This window comes from Podarcis bocagei, assembly GCF_964188305.1.
Source record: "Podarcis bocagei genome assembly, chromosome: 6".
Lineage (NCBI taxonomy): Eukaryota > Metazoa > Chordata > Lepidosauria > Squamata > Lacertidae > Podarcis > Podarcis bocagei.
This window is the reverse complement of record NC_138130.1, coordinates 23,879,113-23,897,362: the sequence shown is the minus strand read 5'-3', so window position 1 is coordinate 23,897,362 and position 18,250 is coordinate 23,879,113. Positions and strand designations below refer to the sequence as shown.

The 18,250-nt window shown below is 43.7% G+C and overlaps 1 protein-coding gene and 1 long non-coding RNA gene across 4 annotated transcripts in view; one reads left to right on the top strand and one right to left on the bottom strand.

Annotated features, from left to right (window-relative positions):
- The window catches only part of TEX30 (testis expressed 30), a 42,628-nt gene that overhangs the window by 22,944 nt on the left and 1,434 nt on the right, over nt 1-18,250 (bottom strand). The gene's annotated exons all lie outside the window — the stretch shown is intronic.
- Nucleotides 8,321-10,966, top strand: LOC308589971. 2 transcript variants are annotated; one of them, XR_014009585.1, is made up of 3 exons: nt 8,321-8,629; nt 10,215-10,342; nt 10,732-10,966. It is a non-coding gene; the product is annotated as an uncharacterized lncRNA (long non-coding RNA). The 2 variants fall into 2 exon arrangements; XR_014009586.1 differs by having other exon boundaries at nt 10,670-10,966.

Here is an 18,250-nt window from a genome sequence, read left to right as displayed (position 1 = left end):
AGGGACATTTGGAGGGTCTGCTTTAATTCTGGCAGGACATAGCAAAGTTTCCAAAGACTAGATCAGTTTACTGGCACAGCAGGGGAGAAGCACAGAATGCCACCAAGATACAGAGCGGTTTATCGTTCCTTGAGGCTACTGCTGAGAAGCTTGGCAGGCTTAACCTGGTTTTAAAATTGCAAGAGCCATTACCTGTCTCCCTGACCCCCACCCCCCGCTAAGCAGTCCTTTCTCTCTCTGGGATAAGCCTTTTCTTTTTATAAACGTCTATCATGTTGTCTCCTATCTACCTTTTAACTAAACTACACGGTCCCAAACACTGCAACCTTTCTTTGTAGGGCATTCACTTTATCCCCGTGATCTTTTAAGTTGCCCTATTCTGAAAACTTTTGCAACTCTACAATATGCTTTTTGAGGTGAGGCAAGCAGAAGTCGGATGGAGAGAGATTCAAAACAGGTGACTCCTCTCATGAGGAGAAGAAGGAAACAGAAAATGCAGTTAGAAACCCTAAGCATAGGGATTTTTTTTCCAGGGAGAACTCACAGGAACTCTAAACGCCATTCTAAGAGAACAAGGGAGGTGTTCATGGTAAGTTATGGCACCTTTCCCCCCTAGAAAAATAGCACTGCCTAAGCGTACCAACGCTTAGGGATGCGGGTGGTGCTGTGGGTTAAACCACAGGGCCTAGGACTTGCCGATCAGAAGGTCGGCGGTTCAAATCCCTGCGATGGGGTGAGCTCCCGTTGCTCAGTCCCAGTTCCTGCCAACCTAGCAGTTCGAAAGCACATCAAAGTGCAAGTAGATAAATAGGTACCACTCCAGCAGGAAGGTAAATGGCGTTTCCGTGCACTGCTCTGCTTTGCCAGAAGTGGCTTAGTCATGTTGGCCACATGACCCGGAAGCTGTACGCCGGCTCCCTCGGCCAATAAAGTGAGATGAGCGCCACAACCCCAGCCACGACTGGACCTAATGGTCAGGGGTCCCTTTACCCTTTACCTTAAGCGTACCAAATGGGGAAGGGGAGATGATCTGTTTCTTCTTTGTCCACATCTCTTTGCATTGTCACTCATTTCCACACAAGACCAAGCCACCCATTAGAATGGAGATCTGTGATTAGATCTCACAGAGCATTTATGTTCAGTAAAAAAACAGTTGCAGAGCTGCTCCAAATTGGATTTGAACATCAGAACTTGAGAAGGATGGTTTTTGGGTTGTTGCTGGGGTTTTTATGCCTGTGCCATTTTCCCAACTGTTGTTCAACGTACTAAGGGTTTCCCAGCCCCCAGTGTAACAAGCATAAGGGCGGAGTCTTTTGAGATCAAGATCAGGAGAATGGCCTGTGTTAGTTTCTGTGTTTCCTGCAGTGCTGCTGATTCAAACTAGTCCAGGCCCTCCAAAAACTGCTTTTGAGTAAAAAATAAATAAATCCAGTGATGAATCTTGCACCAGGTAACATGCACTGTATTTTGACCAGCCTTTGTTGTTGTTTAGTCGTTTAGTCGTGTCCGACTCTTCGTGACCCCATGGACCAGAGCACGCCAGGCCCTCCTGTCTTCCACTGCCTCCCGCAGTTTGGTCAGACTCATGTTTGTATCTTCGAGAACACTATCCAACCAACTCGTCCTCTGTTGTCCCCTTCTGCTTGTGCCCTCCATCTTTCCCAACATCAGGGTCTTTTCCAGGGAGTCTTCTCTTCTCATGAGGTGGCCAAAGTATTGGAGCCTCAGCTTCAGGATCTGTCCTTCCAGTGAGCACTCAGGGCTGATTTCCTTCAGAATGGAGAGGTTTGATCTTCTTGCAGTCCATGGGACTCTCAAGAGTCTCCTCCAGCACCATGACCGACCTATTGACCAACATATATACTGTTTAAAAGACGGCCGTAGACCCCAGACAAATGGTAAATGCTTTCCTGTGTTGTAAATATGTTACTACTGAAAAGAACTGCACTTCACCACTTCCTTACTGAAATACTCAGGGCTACCAGAAGATACTACAGGGAAATATTATACTCAACCACCAGATCACTTGCTCCTTAGACTGCAGTATTTATTTTAACAACTACTGAGAGGCTGCGATAGATGCTATGATACATGCAAGTTCTGGCACCGTCACTCCTGATTTCTTATTGTGGATCATAGCAGCATCGCAACCAGACCTCTCCTCCTGGTTTCAGTTTCCATCAGAAGCAGTAAGCCAAAGAGTTTTCCTGTTTCTGACAGTGTGGAGAATCAGTCATGTGCGTTGATCAGTCCTTTGTGACTTGGTTCCCTAGCCCAATGGTGCTGACCTCAAAATCCTTGCTAAAGCTAAGACTCGTCAGGCCCAGCTCAACAACACCTTTCCCAAAACCCTTAGTAGAAATGGCAAAATATTTCTTTAAAAAAAAACAACCCACCCCAACAAAGTCTATGCAAGACTATGTACACTACCTGCTAACTTCATTGTGTTACTCATCAAATGTAACTTGTTCAAAATCATTTCTTTCCTACCCTCCAACGTTTCTCCCATGAAAAAAGGGACATCCCATTCCATAACAATAATTTATACCTCACACATCTGACTGGGTTGCCACAGCCACTCTGGGCAACTTCTAACATATATAAAAACACAATAAAACATTAAGAAAACTTCCCTATACAGGATTGCTTTCAGACAGCTCAGGGGTCTGACAACTCCCTACCTTCCAACATTTATCCAATGAAAATAGAGACATCCTAAGGAAAAACTGGGCATTCTGGAATCAAATCAGAAACCGGGACGGCTTCTCTAAATCAGGGACGGCCCAGGAAAATAGGGACATTTGGAGGGTCTCTTCTTTCTACCCCAAATTCAACAGGGACTATCCTCAAACTTTTACACTGCCAAGTTTCAAATCAATCCATTGAACCATTTTCTATAAGTTGTAGGCTGAAATGTCTTTGTTAATTGAATCCTATCACATTGTGTTGCAGTTATGGGAAGTATTGCATTTTGCTGAACTTTTCCTCTTATGCAAAAACCACAAAGAATCTTGTGGGGACCTTAAATACTAACAAATTTATTATAAGCTTTCATCAACTAGTGTTCGCTCTATCAGATGTTTGAAGTGTTATCCCAAGACACACACACACATATATACTCGTGAGGTCAACTACAGCTTATGCCTCTAACCCTCTGCAAATATGATCATTTTCAGGTTTTAAATTCAACAGCCAAATGATTGCTGTCAGATTGAGGACCAACAAAAGGGATTGTTTGAGCCATTCTGGATGCTGACTGCTTTAACGCCTTGCATTGGGTTGCTATCCTTGAGAGTATAACTCCATTGGAACCAGGGCAAGGTTTACATATTGCACTGTAAATGGGATCCACCTTGCTAATCCTCCCCGGGTTTAAGTAGATGGCCAATGCAGTGATTGACGACTGGGGAGAGGGGAGGAGTAGTCAGCCTTATGATGTTGGGGGTGCAGAACAGGTAGACAACACTCCACAGTTCTGCGGCTGCTGCCATAGAGTAGGAGAGAGAGATCAGCCAGGTTCTTTTGCAGAAGCTGTTTATGTTAGGATATTTCCGTTCCACCTTAAAAGGGAGCAGGATGTTTGTGTCACAGCCTGCGTATTTCCTGTTTTCACAGGATGTTTCTGTTGTTATCTATTGCTTTTGTTTCACTCTCTGTGTCGGAGACACTGACGCAGGCAGTCATGTCTTTCTTTGTTCTGATCAACGCTGAATAAATCTTGTAAATAATGCTCTCCTGCGTGCGACTTCTGCTGTGAATTATCTGCTGATAGAGTGTGCATGAGCTCTAGAATGTGGCAAGCTATTTTCTAGAAACTCATGTCGCTAATTGCTGATACTGCGTGTCTACGGGAGATCGATGGATCGTCCGGCAGACGGCTTGGGGCCATGATGGACTTTATCTCCCTGGCAGTATCCCAACAGTTTAGTCCGAGAAGGGGCAGGGGTGGGTGTTTCATTTTCCAGACAGCTGCTAGTCATCTCTGCTAACTCCAAGAAGTGCATGAAGGCCTTGCCAGGGAAAAGGAGAGGATATCCACGAGTAGGCCTGGCTTCTTCTCTGGTAGTGATATTTTGCTTGTATAGTACAGATTTGCAGTGTTTCAGACCCGTTGCAACTCAAACACATGCTTTTGAGAAATGCTAATAAGCATGGGAAGTTGACTGAGCTAGAGAGGCTGCTAACAGCAGACATATGGTTGACCCTGAACTGATGGTCTTATTGACTTCTACACAAGATAGTTTCTGCCTGTGTGCATTTGCAGAACAGAACATTTGGAGTTTCTCCTACTGTCTTTCCTAGTCACTGCCCCATAATTCCTTGTAGTGTTGTGTCCAGCATCATGCAGGTGGCGTCAGATGGACCCTCTAGGCATGCCAGGACTGAGGTGTGGAAGGGGAAGATCTTGATAACTAATTCGGGCAATTCACTCTTGCTTCTTGAACTTTCAGACTTGAGTTTTGCTGGGTGGCCTTGGGTAAACTGTTCTCTCTCAGACTAACCAGCCTCACAGGGTTTGCCATCATGAGCTCATTGCAGGAAGGGTGAGAAAGAAATGTGGTAAATAAATAAACTGCTCTTCCCATGAGTGCAACAGATGGGGAAAGCATGGCTCCAAGAGAAAAAAAAATGTTTATACTAAACTTTTCTACTGGGGGGCAGGGGGCAGCGGATTCCAAAACCACCGCTGCATCAGCAGGTCTGAAGAGCACCATTGATAACTATCCTCACTGAATTCATTTCAAACGTACCTTTTTACTTGCTCACTAAAACTTTCTGTTTTGCAGCTTTGTAGATTGGCTCAACAGGAATAAGCCACAGATGTTGCTGAACTCCACACCAGGTTGCAGGCAGGTGTGGGGACTCCTTGGTCCTGAACTGTGAAGGACCAGTTATGCAGCCTGGGGGTCATTTTGGACTCACAGCTGTCCATGGAGACGCAGGTCAATTCTGTATCCAGGGTGGCTGTCTACCAGCTCCACCTGGTTTGCCGGCTGAGACCCAGCCCACAGACTGTCTTGCCAGAGTGGTGCATGCTCTAGTTATCTCCTGTTTGGACTACTGCACTGCGCTCTACATGGGGCAACGTTTGAAGGTGACCCGGAAACTACAACTAATCTAGAATGCGGTGACTGGGAGTGGCTGCTGGGACCATGTAATACTGGGGACTCAGCTATACAGTTGCAAATGAAACATTATAATGTGACACTAGATATCAATGATGAGCCTTATGGGAAATTCAACGTATTTTAAAAAAATGCTTAAAAAAAAAACCATTTTCAGAATGTTTTTTCCATATGTGTGTAGATTCCACCTGGATCTGCATTGGCGCCCAGTAAATTTGTGATCATTATTCAATGTGTTGGTTCTGACCTTTAAAGGGTGGGCCCCACTACGAAAAGACCCTCTGTCTGGTTCCCTGTAACCTGACTTCACTGCTGGCAGTGAGAGAACCACCAGAAGGCCCTTGGAGCTGGACCTCAGTGTCCCAGCTAAACAACGGGAGTGGAGACAGTCCTTCAGGTATACAGAGCCAAGGCCGTTTAGGGCTTTATAAAGATCTGCACCAACACTTTGAATTGTCCTTGGAAATGTATCGGGAGCCAATGTAGATCTTTTAGGATTGGTGTTATATGGTCCTGGTGGACACTCCCAATCACCAGTCTGGCAGCTGTGTTCTGGATTAATTGTAGTTTGAGTCACCTCAACACTGGTAGAATGTACAGTGGTACCTCAGGTTACATACATTTTAGGTTACAGACTCCGCTAACCCAGAAATAGTTCTTCAGGTTAAGAACTTTGCTTCAGGATGAGAACAGAAATTGTGCTCCGGCAGCGCAGCAGCAGCAGGAGGCCCCATTAGCTAAAGTGGTGCTTCAGGTTAAGAACAATTTCAGGTTAAGTACGGACCTCCGGAAAGAATTAAGTACTTAACCCAAGGTACCACTGTATTAGGCTCCTGGTTTGAGCACAAGAACGGGTGCCCATAAAACAAAACTTGGCAACCAGCACAAAAATGACATTTGGTTGAACTTGTATTCCAAAGCAATCTCCAGATGAGAAGTAGGAACACATGAAGATACCGTACATAATTATTTTCCATTTTGGTCAGGTAGAAGAGAATGGGAAATTATAAACCTTACTGGGCAAGGCAGACTTCAGTCTGCTGTCTCTCATTTGATGCCACAAAGTTTTCCTTGCAATTTCTGAGTTGGCCTCTACGGTGAAATGAAAAACCAATCCTCACTTTGTAAATATGCTATCACACTGTTTATTTGAAATGGTGCAGTGCTGCAGAGGACTCCCAAGACTGTAATTTGAGTTGCTGATCATAAACTGTCTAAGCCGTTCTTCTTTCCTGGTATTCACTTGCACTGAACCTGAAGATTAACTTACAGTCTGTTATGTGGTCAAGGATATTTAGGACAAATAGGAAGAATCATTGATAAACTCTGGCAACCAACTTCTTTCTAAGAAAATGATGCATCTTATAAGTGGACTAGGAAAAGTATATTTATACTTGTTTAGATGTACAGCCACCATCTGCCTGTGATTTTAATATTTTTATCTGCTGGTTAACTCTTGTAGCTTTCATAAGAATAGTAACATATCCTGTTAGGATTGTGAAATCTGCCAATTCCACTTGAAATGGAGGTTGCTATCATATACAGTATAAGCACTGCGGGGGGCAGGAATGGTATCAACATCACCTCAGGCACCATTTTGGAGGTTTTCTTAAAAAAAAAAAAGCTCAGGATGTCCTGGTTTTTTACTTTTTGAAATATGGCAGCCCTATGGAATTGCGAGAGATGTTGTAAACGAGCTTGCATTCCTGAGTTTGGGTTTATTATATATGTCAGTCTTAAACTGTACAGGCTAATCAAATTGGTGAGCATTTAAATGAACAACTGCAAAGTCCAGTTTAAAAATGGATTTATGGCTAAATTTATTTTATTTTATTTATTTAGGGCAACCCAGTCTGGTGGGTGGGGTAGTAAAACAACAACAACAACAACAACAACAACAACAACAACAACAACAACATAAATATAAATATAATTAATAACTCCCTCTTTTATTGGAGAAATATTGGAGGTTAGTATTTCCCACCATATTAACTACTGATTGCTTTTGTTCACTCCACTATGTTTATAAAATGTCAGAGGTTTATATGTGTGAGAACGTAACTGTTAGCTCCGTTCTATGATTTGTAACTCTGGAGGAAGGCAAACTTCAGCAGCCTTGTAATATACTATGAGACAAACCTGATATGTTGCCATAGTGGCTGCAGTGGCATCCACAGGACTTTCATACGCTAACCCTCCTGCTTTATGGGAATGTGAGGAAGCAGATCTAACCTGAGAGATCTTTACGGCTCCCTCGAGAAGGGCTTTGCACTCTGGCCTTGCAGAATTTTGCTGCATATGCAACGTGCCACAAAGCAGTATCTTATTTTTTAAAAGCGGTTCCCTGGCAAAACGCAGCTCAGGGGTGCTACGCGCCGATGTGCCGAAACGATGGAATACTGTTCCACCGGAGCTAGGGAGCTGACAAACACGAGGGCGAGGCAACCTAACACCTTATTAGCATCATAAATTTTACGCTGCATTCCAAGAACTACCCGTCTCGTGTTTCTGGTTCATACTCTGGAAACGATCGCAGCCCTGGGAAACTTGTGGCTCGATATTATTCATGTAACGTTCCAAGTGCAAGGGGGGGGGGGGAATTGCAATTTGGGACTGGTCTTTAAATTTGTTGCCGTTGAGCCAACAAGTTGCCGGTAAGTGACTGGAGAGGTTTTGGCCTAGAATATGCAGCCTACTCCATAAGGTCAGATTTTTATTACAGTGGATATAATACGATGATATGATACATACATACCCTATTTCTGGTTTAGAAATAGGTTTAGAAACCTGCTGGAATGCAAGTTGGGCAGAAAAGAAACAGGAAGAAATGCTGCACCTGTTCACATATGTTTACCATACGGTTTAAATTAAGCTTTCTGCAGTGTGATGTGGGAGGTACTTGCAGGCTGTAGCTCAGTGGCAGAGAACATGCATTGCGTGGACAGGCAGAGTCTCCCAGATCCCGGGTGCCCCCCCCCCCGTCATGTGGAATAACGACTCAAGACAACGTGCTATGGGATTAAATTGGCCACAACTTTATTATATTTCAGATGTGGGTAGACCTTGGCTCAGGCACTGGACGTTATCCCTCCCCAGTCCCCAGCCAGGGACCTAGGGAACATCAGGGTTATCCAAGTGCGGAGGGGATGGGCCGGCTCTGGAGAACATATGTTCAAGCAGAGATAACCGGGAGAGCAATGACGACCTCTCAGCGTACGGTCAAAGCCTCCCCTCAGAAACCCCTTTAACGGGGAACCCTGGTATCGCCGCTGCAAAGAGGTGCCTAAGGATTCCGCCCAAGGCCTGATACCGCCAAAGTTGTGACGTTTTGCTACAGGAAAGGCAAAACCTGCCAATGCAGGGGAATTCCTTTCCGGCCCTTTAACAGCGACCTTGACGTAGCACTGCCTGCATACCTGTGAAGAAAAGTTATCCTGCAAAATAAGACTTAACTGAGGGTGGATAGGGTGGGAGAAGCTCTGGAGCCAAGTGAGGATTCCCAGGTAAGATGCTCCCTCTATTGTGTGGGCAGGTAGTCCCTCCCCTACCTGGCCTGGTCTCCTTGGCAACGCTTCCCCCAGGTGGGATTGGACAACTGACTGAGGTAGGCGGAGACCTCCAGGTATTCCACCTGAGGGAAGGCTAAGCCAAGCCTGTGTTGATGGAGCCGCTCAAGATCCAGGGACTGCGCGCATCACACAAAGGTCGCCTCCCGTTTTATGTGGGGAGCGGTCATTGTATGCAATAGGTCCCAGTTTTTGTCTGAAGCATCTTCAGGTAGGGCAGGGAAATACTGGAAACCTTGGAAAACCATTGCCTTCCGGTTTACACAATACTGAACTAGACAGACAGTTCTTTTTCTTTTCTGCTACTTCAATTGATTGATTTACAGAAGGGATTTTAATGGCATAAGAGCATTCCCCAAAGTTCAATATCCATTTGTCTTTTTGCCACGTGAAATAAATAGAACTAGTAAAATCTCATCCTCTAAGGTTGTTCCATAGTTACCCACAGCACTTCCAGAGTGTCACTATTTTAACAAACCTACTTCCCTCCCATATTGCGGTAAGAAGAGTGGCAGGCTGCATATATGCCATACATCTGAAGCACATGACTTCCCCCAAGGAATCCTGGGAACTGTAATTTGTTGTGGGCACTGGGGATTATACGTCTGTCTGGGCTAAACTACAGTTCTCGGGATTCTTTGAGTTTGTTTTGAACGTGTTAGCTAAATGAACTGGAAAGAGTGGGATAGAATTTATTGGCGCGAACTTCCTGTCCAGCAAATCGGAACGAGTGCTCCATAATTCCTCAGCACCAACTAATTCTGCTGCCCCCCCTAAAGAAATCAAGATGAATACTCAGTAAAGAGGATGTCTGGAAGTCATTCATTGCTGGTCTTCAACTGATGTTTCCCCTGTTCACAAAGACTGTAAGATCATGCCAAGTATTCTCAAGGTCTGTATCTCCTTTAGCCTTCTGTATCTGCATGGTTATTATTTCTAGTTAAGCAGTGTCTCGGATCTGCTCTTTCCACAGTGCTATTGGTACCTGCTCCTCTGTCTCTGCCACCACCAGATGAGCAGCTGCCAATAAAAAAGGCATTATCTTTGCCCTGCAATCTTTATTTTCTCCACCCAATATTGATAATAGTTTCGATTCTTTTTTTTTTACCTTCTTCCATTACGTCATCACAATATGTACTTGCTACCCTGCAATCCCACTCCATGTGGAAATGTGTTTCATTCTCTCCATACACACCCCAGCAAACTTACTGTTTGATAGACTTAACCAGGCATAGGCAAACTTGGCCCTCCAGATGTTTTGGGACTACAACTCCCATCATCCCTAGCTAACAGGACCAGTGGTCAGGGATGGTGGGAACTGTAGTCCCAAAACATCTGGAGGGCCTATGCCTGGACTTAACTTACTTTACATAGAATAAACAAATGCATTTCTGAAATAATTCTGTCTTGTTTTTGCCAAAACTGCCCTATGAGATCTCTATTAATATGTCTTGGACCACTGAAAGCAATGCATTTGAATCCTCCTTGCATACCACATTAAGCCTTTCTGTTGTTTTTGTAGACTCCTGCATTTTTATTATACCAGGCCTTTCATTTAACTGGAGAAGTAATGATCTATATTGCTGGTTTGCCCACCAATCTTTTGGCAGATAAGTAGAGGCTTGGAGAGAGACCTGCCATACAGTTCAGGTAGGTTAAACATGCACACATGAAACTTAAAAAACCAAAACCTTGCCTAGGAGCATCCCTCCAGTTGTTCACAGTGCACAAACAGCTAAATTTGCATCTGCACTGCATGCATTACAAAAAATACTGAAAATATTTGGCATCCTGCTTCAGAAAGCTTTCACCTTGAAAGATACTTGGTGGGCTCTTCACTTTCTCTTTATGGATTTCTCTGCTAATGCTGTAATGAAATTACTTCTGCTTTCCCCCACTTTATCTGCCTAAACAGCTGTTAGGATAACCGGCTCACTTTCCATAAGCCTTAAATACCATATTACCCTTCTTTGCCAGATTGGAAATAATGAGATCAAAGGAACAACATATCTGAAATGCATGTTGGTTTTCATTGTTAGCTCTGCTGGTAATATTTCACCCGTGGGGCCAGTGACATCACATGAGAATCGGAGAGGGGGAGAGTTCTCTGCTAAAGCCAGCCATTCTTTCTACCTGCCGCTTCAGTGCTATTAATAGACAATTTAAACAACAGCTCTCAAGGTCTGCCAGATATAAACATTTCAGATGCTTTTTCTGTGCATTTTCAACAAAACGGGTGACTTTGTAGAATACGTTTTTACTCGGCATCCAAATCAAGAGTAAGACTGCCAACTTTTTTTCGTTTTGGGGCTCCCAAGCCTTGCATACTTGTAACAATTCAGCAGGCACTGCTTTTCTCGATGTGGGGAACCCTCCTCCCCCTCCATGCTCAAAAAGCATGCTGCAGGCATCACAGGGCTCTCCCCCCCCCATGTGCCAGGAAAAGTGCAAACTAGTGAATTATGGTATGCCATGCATCCATTAAAGGCGTAGGAGCCCTTCCAGAACAAAAGTTGGCAACCCCGAACATTTTGCAGAACCATTTTCATCTAAACATTAGTCATCCCAATTTCCCACATGTTGCTGTGACATGTAAATGTTTCCAAAAGTCAAAAATAGGAAGGGTCTATTGTAGAATCCAACCTATTTATTTGCTAATGCATAGTTAATCTTGAAAGAAACAAAGACAGAGGATTGGGAAGTGCTAGTCGGAAAACATGAATCCTCCTCTTCCCCAGGCAGCTCTGCAAAGTTTAATTTGCATTTCCCCCCAGATGTTGGCTTCTGGTAAGAACCTAATTTAGCATCATGGCACGTAACAAGATGCACGGGACGTTTTCTGAAAAGCCCTCATCCATCTCTGTGAACCAGTGAAGACAAGAGTGAGTCAAAGCACCCAATATATCACAGAGTTAAAGAGCTGTCCAACGGTGATCTCCATGCTTTCAATTAGCACTGCCTCCATAGGAACTCCTAAGATGGCGCACCTTTTTAAACACAGCGACACACACAGCTGAACTCACATAAATCCTTGCATTACAGTTAGACTCGTACAGCTTATTTGGCATACAAGGACCTGAGTTTTGGAGAGCACGTTTCCCAAAGGGGTATCAGCGCCATTAACCCAAAGTCTGCACTGGCTTTATATTTTCCTGTCGGAGAGAGATGTCTGCAAACAGCCAATTATGTGGGATTCGGCCATCCACTTGGATTCCTAGCCACATGCCTAAATAAGGAATTGCACTTGAGGGGCAAGAGATGGCTATTCACATCTCTCAGTTCATAACCCTGGCATTGGTTCAGGAAAAATGTAGGCTTTGGTCATAGGAGTTTGAGCAATGCTCTGGTAGTGTGACTTGTTTATTGATTTATCCCCAGCATAAATTTGACATTGTGGTATCCGGGTGACTAAAGATCTAAAAACTACTGCGTGTAATGTTATAGGAGTTGGATAAATATATGCAGTGCAATTTCCATCTACAGAAATGGCCTCCCGCTGAAACATATTCGTAAGTAACCCCACCCGAGGTTTTAAATGCCATTCCTACAAATTAGCCACATTTTCTCACAATGCCCGTTCAGATGCAAGCTTCTTAGCACAACCGATAGGTCAGGATCTCATCAACCCACAACATTATAATTTAGGGAATGTAACATTTAACCCGTTCTCCATCCACCATGATTTCATGCTGCAGTACTTTCTCATTTTATTTTATGGTACTTCTCAAACTTTCCACATTTGGGGAACTCTTCTCCATGTTAGATGGTCTGTTATCAAACCCTTGCGTGCAGCAGAGAAATCTGGGCTTCTCTTCCGTGGCACACAGTGAATTGAGAGTCTCATGCTTCATTGCCATCCTATGGGAATTGACAATATTCTCTTGAACATACTAAACATTCCAAGTGGATGGCTCAGTTGGTTAGAGTGCAGTGCCAGTAACAACAAGGTTGCAGGTTTGATCCCTGTATGGGAGAGCTGCATATTCCTGCATTGCTGGGGGGTAGGGGTGGACTAGAGGATCCTGAGAGCCAGTGTGGTGTAGTGGTTAAGAGTGGTAGACTCGTAATCTGGCGAACGGGGTTCGCGTCTCCCCTCCTCCACATGCAGCTGCTGGGTGACCTTGGGCCAGTCACACTTCTTTGAAGTCTCTCAGCCCCACTCACCTCACAGAGTGTTTGTTGTGGGGAAGGAGAGGAAAGGAGAATGTGAGCCGCTTTGAGACTCCTTCGGGTAGTGACAAAGCGGGATATCAAATCCAAACTCTTCTTCTTCTTCCAACTCTACAATTCCATGATTCTGTGATTCTCCTGTGGCTTCCTATTGTAGAGCCCGCCCAATATATTTTGAAGTTGACTCTTACTTCCAGCGACAATGGGGTAGTGTCCTCTACCACCCCTGCAACCAGCAGATTTGTTTAAGAGGTGCAGGATACACCAGAGGGTTGATCTTGCTGCTCTCTCAACACCTCCCATCATCTATGGCTGATACGGCTTCCTCAGTTTGCTTACTGATAGGGCTGGCCTTGCAAGGCAATTATCAGCAGTGGCAGGGAAGCTGCCTTTCAGGGAAGCTTGTCTCCAGTGACTAACCTCGCTGAGAAATCCCTAACCAGCTTCTTGGGAACCCCAAGGGAAAGAGCTTCTCCCAACCAAGCTTGCAAATCAGATGTTGTATTAGATCAGCTAACGGAAGTGCTATTCATTCATTTTATTGTTTCGCTGCTTTAATGAGAGTCGGGCCTTGTAGAAATCGGCACCCTTAAGAGTAGATGCCAAACAGCTTAGCGATTAAGAACTGATGAAGGTAGTGATTTAAAGGAACCCTTTCACCAGGGATATTTGTAATTCACACAAATTCAGAGAAGCAGCTCTAACTGGGGGCTTCTAGAATTAAGTCCCAGCTCTTTCCTGGTCTCTTTCTGCGGTTCTGCTATTCCTTGACATGCACACCCAGCTCCGTCAACCCCCTCCCCTCAGCTGGGAGGATGAGTCATCTTTGGTACCCAAATTTTCTCACTTTCCAGAGATCATGCAACATTACAGTTAAAGTGGCCACCTTCAGAATAACCAACAATGAAATCATATCTAGCATTCTTCTTTAATATTGTTGTTGTTGTCGTCGTTTAGCCGTGTCCGACTCTTCGTGACCCCATGGACCAGAGCACGCCAGGCACTTCTGTCTTCCACTGCCTCCCGCAGTTTGGTCAAACTCATGCTGGTAGCTTTGAGAACACTGTCCAACCATCTTGTCCTCTGTCATCCCCTTCTCCTTGTGCCCTCTATCTTTCCCAGCATCAGTGTCTTTTCCAGGGAGTCTTCTCTTCTCATGAGGTATTGGAGCCTCAGCTTCAGGATCTGTCCTTCCAGTGAGCACTCAGGGCTGATTTCCTTAAGAATGGATAGGTTTGATCTTCTTGCAGTCCATGGGACTCTCAAGAGTCTCCTCCAGCACCATAATTCAAAAGCATCAATTTAATATTAGGAATGTCAAAACTGCCCGCTGCCTCTCCTTATATTCCTAAGTCCCACCAAGTTCCCAGGTGAGTATTGGGTTGCAGCCTCAATCTCCATAAAGATTACTCGTGTTTTCCAGAACATGTAACTGTTGCCCATTTCATTCCTAGCATATTATCCTCATGCTGTGTTACTCCCATCATGCACAAATAGCTTGACGACGTGAGGTTTGCCAAAATTCTGAGCTAAATCCCCAGAGCATCTCTGCTGGGCCCTCTCTTTCATCACCTCTGGAAAAATACGTTTCACAGAAAGCAAATGTTTTTATAGGCAGCAATGAAATTAAATAAAGCATATTGTTTAGGTTTAGATGCTCTCGGAGGAAAATACGGCATCGTATCCAGTGCTTTCCCTAGGAAGGCTTGGTGGGTGGGGTTCACTGTAGCTTGAGTGACTCCCTTAATTAGATACAGGTGTGAATGAATGAGAATAATAATAATAATAATAATAATAATAATAATAATAATAATAATAATAATAAAAAATATACCCCGCCCATCTGCCTGGGTTCCCTCAGCCACTCTGGGCAGCCTCCAGCAAAATATTAAAATACAGTAATGCATCAAACATTAAAAGCTTCCATAAACAGGGCTGCCTTCAGATGTCTTCTAAAAGTCTGGTAGTTGTTTATTTCTTTGACATCTGGTGGGAGGGCGTTCCACAGGGCGGGCGCCACTACCGAGAATGCCCTCTGCCTGGTTCCCTGTAACTTGGCTTCTCGCAGTGAGGGAACTGCCAGAAGGCCCTCGGCGCTGGACCTCAGTGTCCGGATAGAACGATGGGGGTGGAGATGCTCCTTCTATTTGCACTTAAAAACAAACTTAATTTGTACTTTCCCAAACAACATGCAGAGCAAACACAGTCATTCTTCAGAATTTGCACTTATTAGAATTTCATATCCTCCAACATTTCTCCAATGGAAAATAGAGACATCCTAATAAGAATAAGAATAACATAATGATAGTAATACCCCACCCATCTGACTTGGTTGCCCTAGCCACTCTGGGTGGCTTCCAACATATATAAAAACCTTAAATATTAAAAAGCTTCCCTATAAAGGGCTGCCTTCAGAAATCATCTAAAGGTTGTTTAGTTACTCAGCTCTTTGGCTCAGCGGTCGCATAACTCCATACCCTCCAACACTTCTCTGATGAAAATAGGGAAGTCCTAAGGAAAAGTGGGACATTCTCGGATCAGATCAGAAAACCAGGATGGCTTCTGTAAATCTGGAACTGTCCCTGGAAAATAGGAACACTTGGAAGGCCTGGAATCCAGCAAAGCAGTTCCCCAACCAAGAAACATAGTATAAAAATGCATATACTAAAAGGTTCAAATAAGTGCATATATTAGTGAAAAGAACATACAAAAATGCGCCAGGTTTCAGGGAATTGCGTTGCAATTACAAAAGTCACATACAAAATGTGTACAGGAGCAGAAATTCGCACAAAAATACTGATGAAGTTGCACAGCTTTTCTAAAAATTGCAAACGGAAGTGAAAATGTGGAGAAGATAACTCAGATTATAAAAAGAGAGAGAAAACCTGAAAGCAAAATTGGCATATTTGCCCATCCCTAGGTAAGGGATGGATGGATTACCCAAGGCTAGTAGTGGGACAGGAGCATTGCTTCCTTTCTAAGTTGCAGAGGAAGCAAGCCCTGCACCCCTGAGATCAGGCATATCCAAACTTGGCCCCCCAGCTGTTTTGGGACTACAACTCCCATCATCCCTAGCTAACAGGACCAGTGGTCAGGGATGATGGGAACTGTAGTCCCAAAACAGCTGGAGGGCCAAGTTTGGCCATGCCTGCCTTAGATGAATTTCTGGAGCTACTCATTTACCTTTTAGTGGTACATCTAGTCTCTTGGCACATTGAGATCTGGTTTATATGTGTTGATCTTTGGAAGGCTCATGGCAATGGACTTAGACTACTAGACAACGCAGAATTTTGTATGGAGTTACATTATTCCAGTTGTGAGTGTGGTGCAGAGTCCAAAAACTAACACCGCCCTTACAGAGTTGCTCACGGATACACGTTGATTGCATGGAATGTAAAAGGGATCTGCGAGCTGTTGCCTAGCTGCAGGTACAAACACAATCTATTCTTCAGAGCAGAAGGAAGAGGCCTCTTCAGAATTTCACTTTTTGGATGAATTCAAGAGCAATCTCTACTCATCAGGTTTGGACATGAGAGACAGGTTGGGCAGAGAGGAGCTGGGAGACCTGCCCTGCTAAATCTTCCAACTTGCCCCTTCCTCAACCAATGCTTAAATTTATTACAGAAATGACTTCTTTTTAAAAATAATAATAATAATATTTATTACTTTTAAACCTTACAAAAAGGAGAAAAGAAAAGAAAAAGAAAAGAAAAAGAAAAAAACAATACAGTACAATATATAAACAATACACAACACAACATTAACATTAACACATTAAACAAAACGAAAGCAAAAACAGTTCAAAAAACATACATCATACCATCTCAATATCCTCTCTTTCATTCCCTTGTTTCATCAACCTCCTCTCACCTCCCTTTTTGTATTCCATTTCTATTAATTAGTTCAGCAAATCCTTTCCATCTTTCTCTATTTTCTGTCATGTGATTATCTTAACATATTTTAACCTTGTTTTCAATTAATACTATGATACTTATTTATACTTAATTCCTTAAAACATTTCTACTAAAGCCGTATAATTCCCTTCCAACATTTTTCTAACACTCATTAATTTTACATTATTTCCATATATAGATTTTAAACTTTTTCCAATATTTTTCCATCGTCTCTTCTCCCTGGTCTCGGGTTCTGCCAGTCATTTCCGTCAATTCCGAATAGCCCATCAACCTGGTGATCTTCTGTCCGAGGCTCTTAACTCTTTTCCAAGTCCCTTCTGCAAGTCTTCTTCATGTTTATACATGCACTTTACTTTGTCTTCTCCTGATCTTGTTCTTATTTTCCTTCCTTTGATGCTGAAAAGTAGATCTCGGGGAAATTCCCATCTAGCCATGTTTTTATTCCTTCTTGACAAGTCAGCCAAATCTCCATAGTTAAAACTGAAATTCAAAAGATATTTCCAGTCGTGTTTCAAAGTTCCTCCAAGTCTGGCGGTCTACAGAAATTACTTCTTAAATGTACAGGAGATATTATTTGGAATCTGCCTGCCATGAAAAATCATGAAACTAGCACCAGAAGGGGGGATTAAGAGGAAGGAAGATTGACAAGTCAAGACTCAGGTGGTAGGCAGACTTTTCCTACCTAGCAAAAACAACCAAACCCACTCTATGGCTATGATATCAATTCAAGAGCAATCACTGTGGCAAGGAAGTGGGATTCAGTAGTCTCTGCTTGCTGGGCCGAGGAAGGAGTCACTTAGCTGAAGCTGAAGCAGCAGTAGCAGCGAAAGACATCCTGTTTATTGAGCATTCATCCCGATTTGTTTGCAGGGAGATTAGGCAATGTGGAGTATTTAACGAGCATCTGTGCCAATCTGTTTGTGGGAAGTTTGTATGACATTGCGCAAAGAAATGTTATCCCACACATTCCAGTGCATTTTCTCATCACTTTTCATATTGCGAAAAGTCCGGTCTTTTAGGGAAGCAGGTTTGTTGCACAGGGCCTCTCAGTTAGCCACAATTACACCACCAGAGTTTGCTGTTGCATGGCTGAAGTTGAATCTCACCTGAAAATGGCAACACCCATATCTAGCATTTGCTGAGTGTTTGCTCTGATTGTTCGCGGTGTGGTCACATGGCCACGAGCATTCATTGTAAAATATTTATATGTCTTCACATCAACAATTTGTTCATGTCACATTTTTTAGTGCAGTTCTCCATCACTGTCCAAAATGCAGATAGATGATTTGGGCTACCATAGAAGGAACAAAAATGTTGGTGGAGCAATAGTCCACTTGCTCACTTGGTTAGGTCAGTTGCCGGGGGACAGTGCCAAAACTAAAGGCGTTTAGCGATGAATTTTGCCTGGGGCGAAGCACCATTGATGGTCTCAGCCCACCAGCCAATCCACAATGAGCCTGGGCTCTCCGGCCAC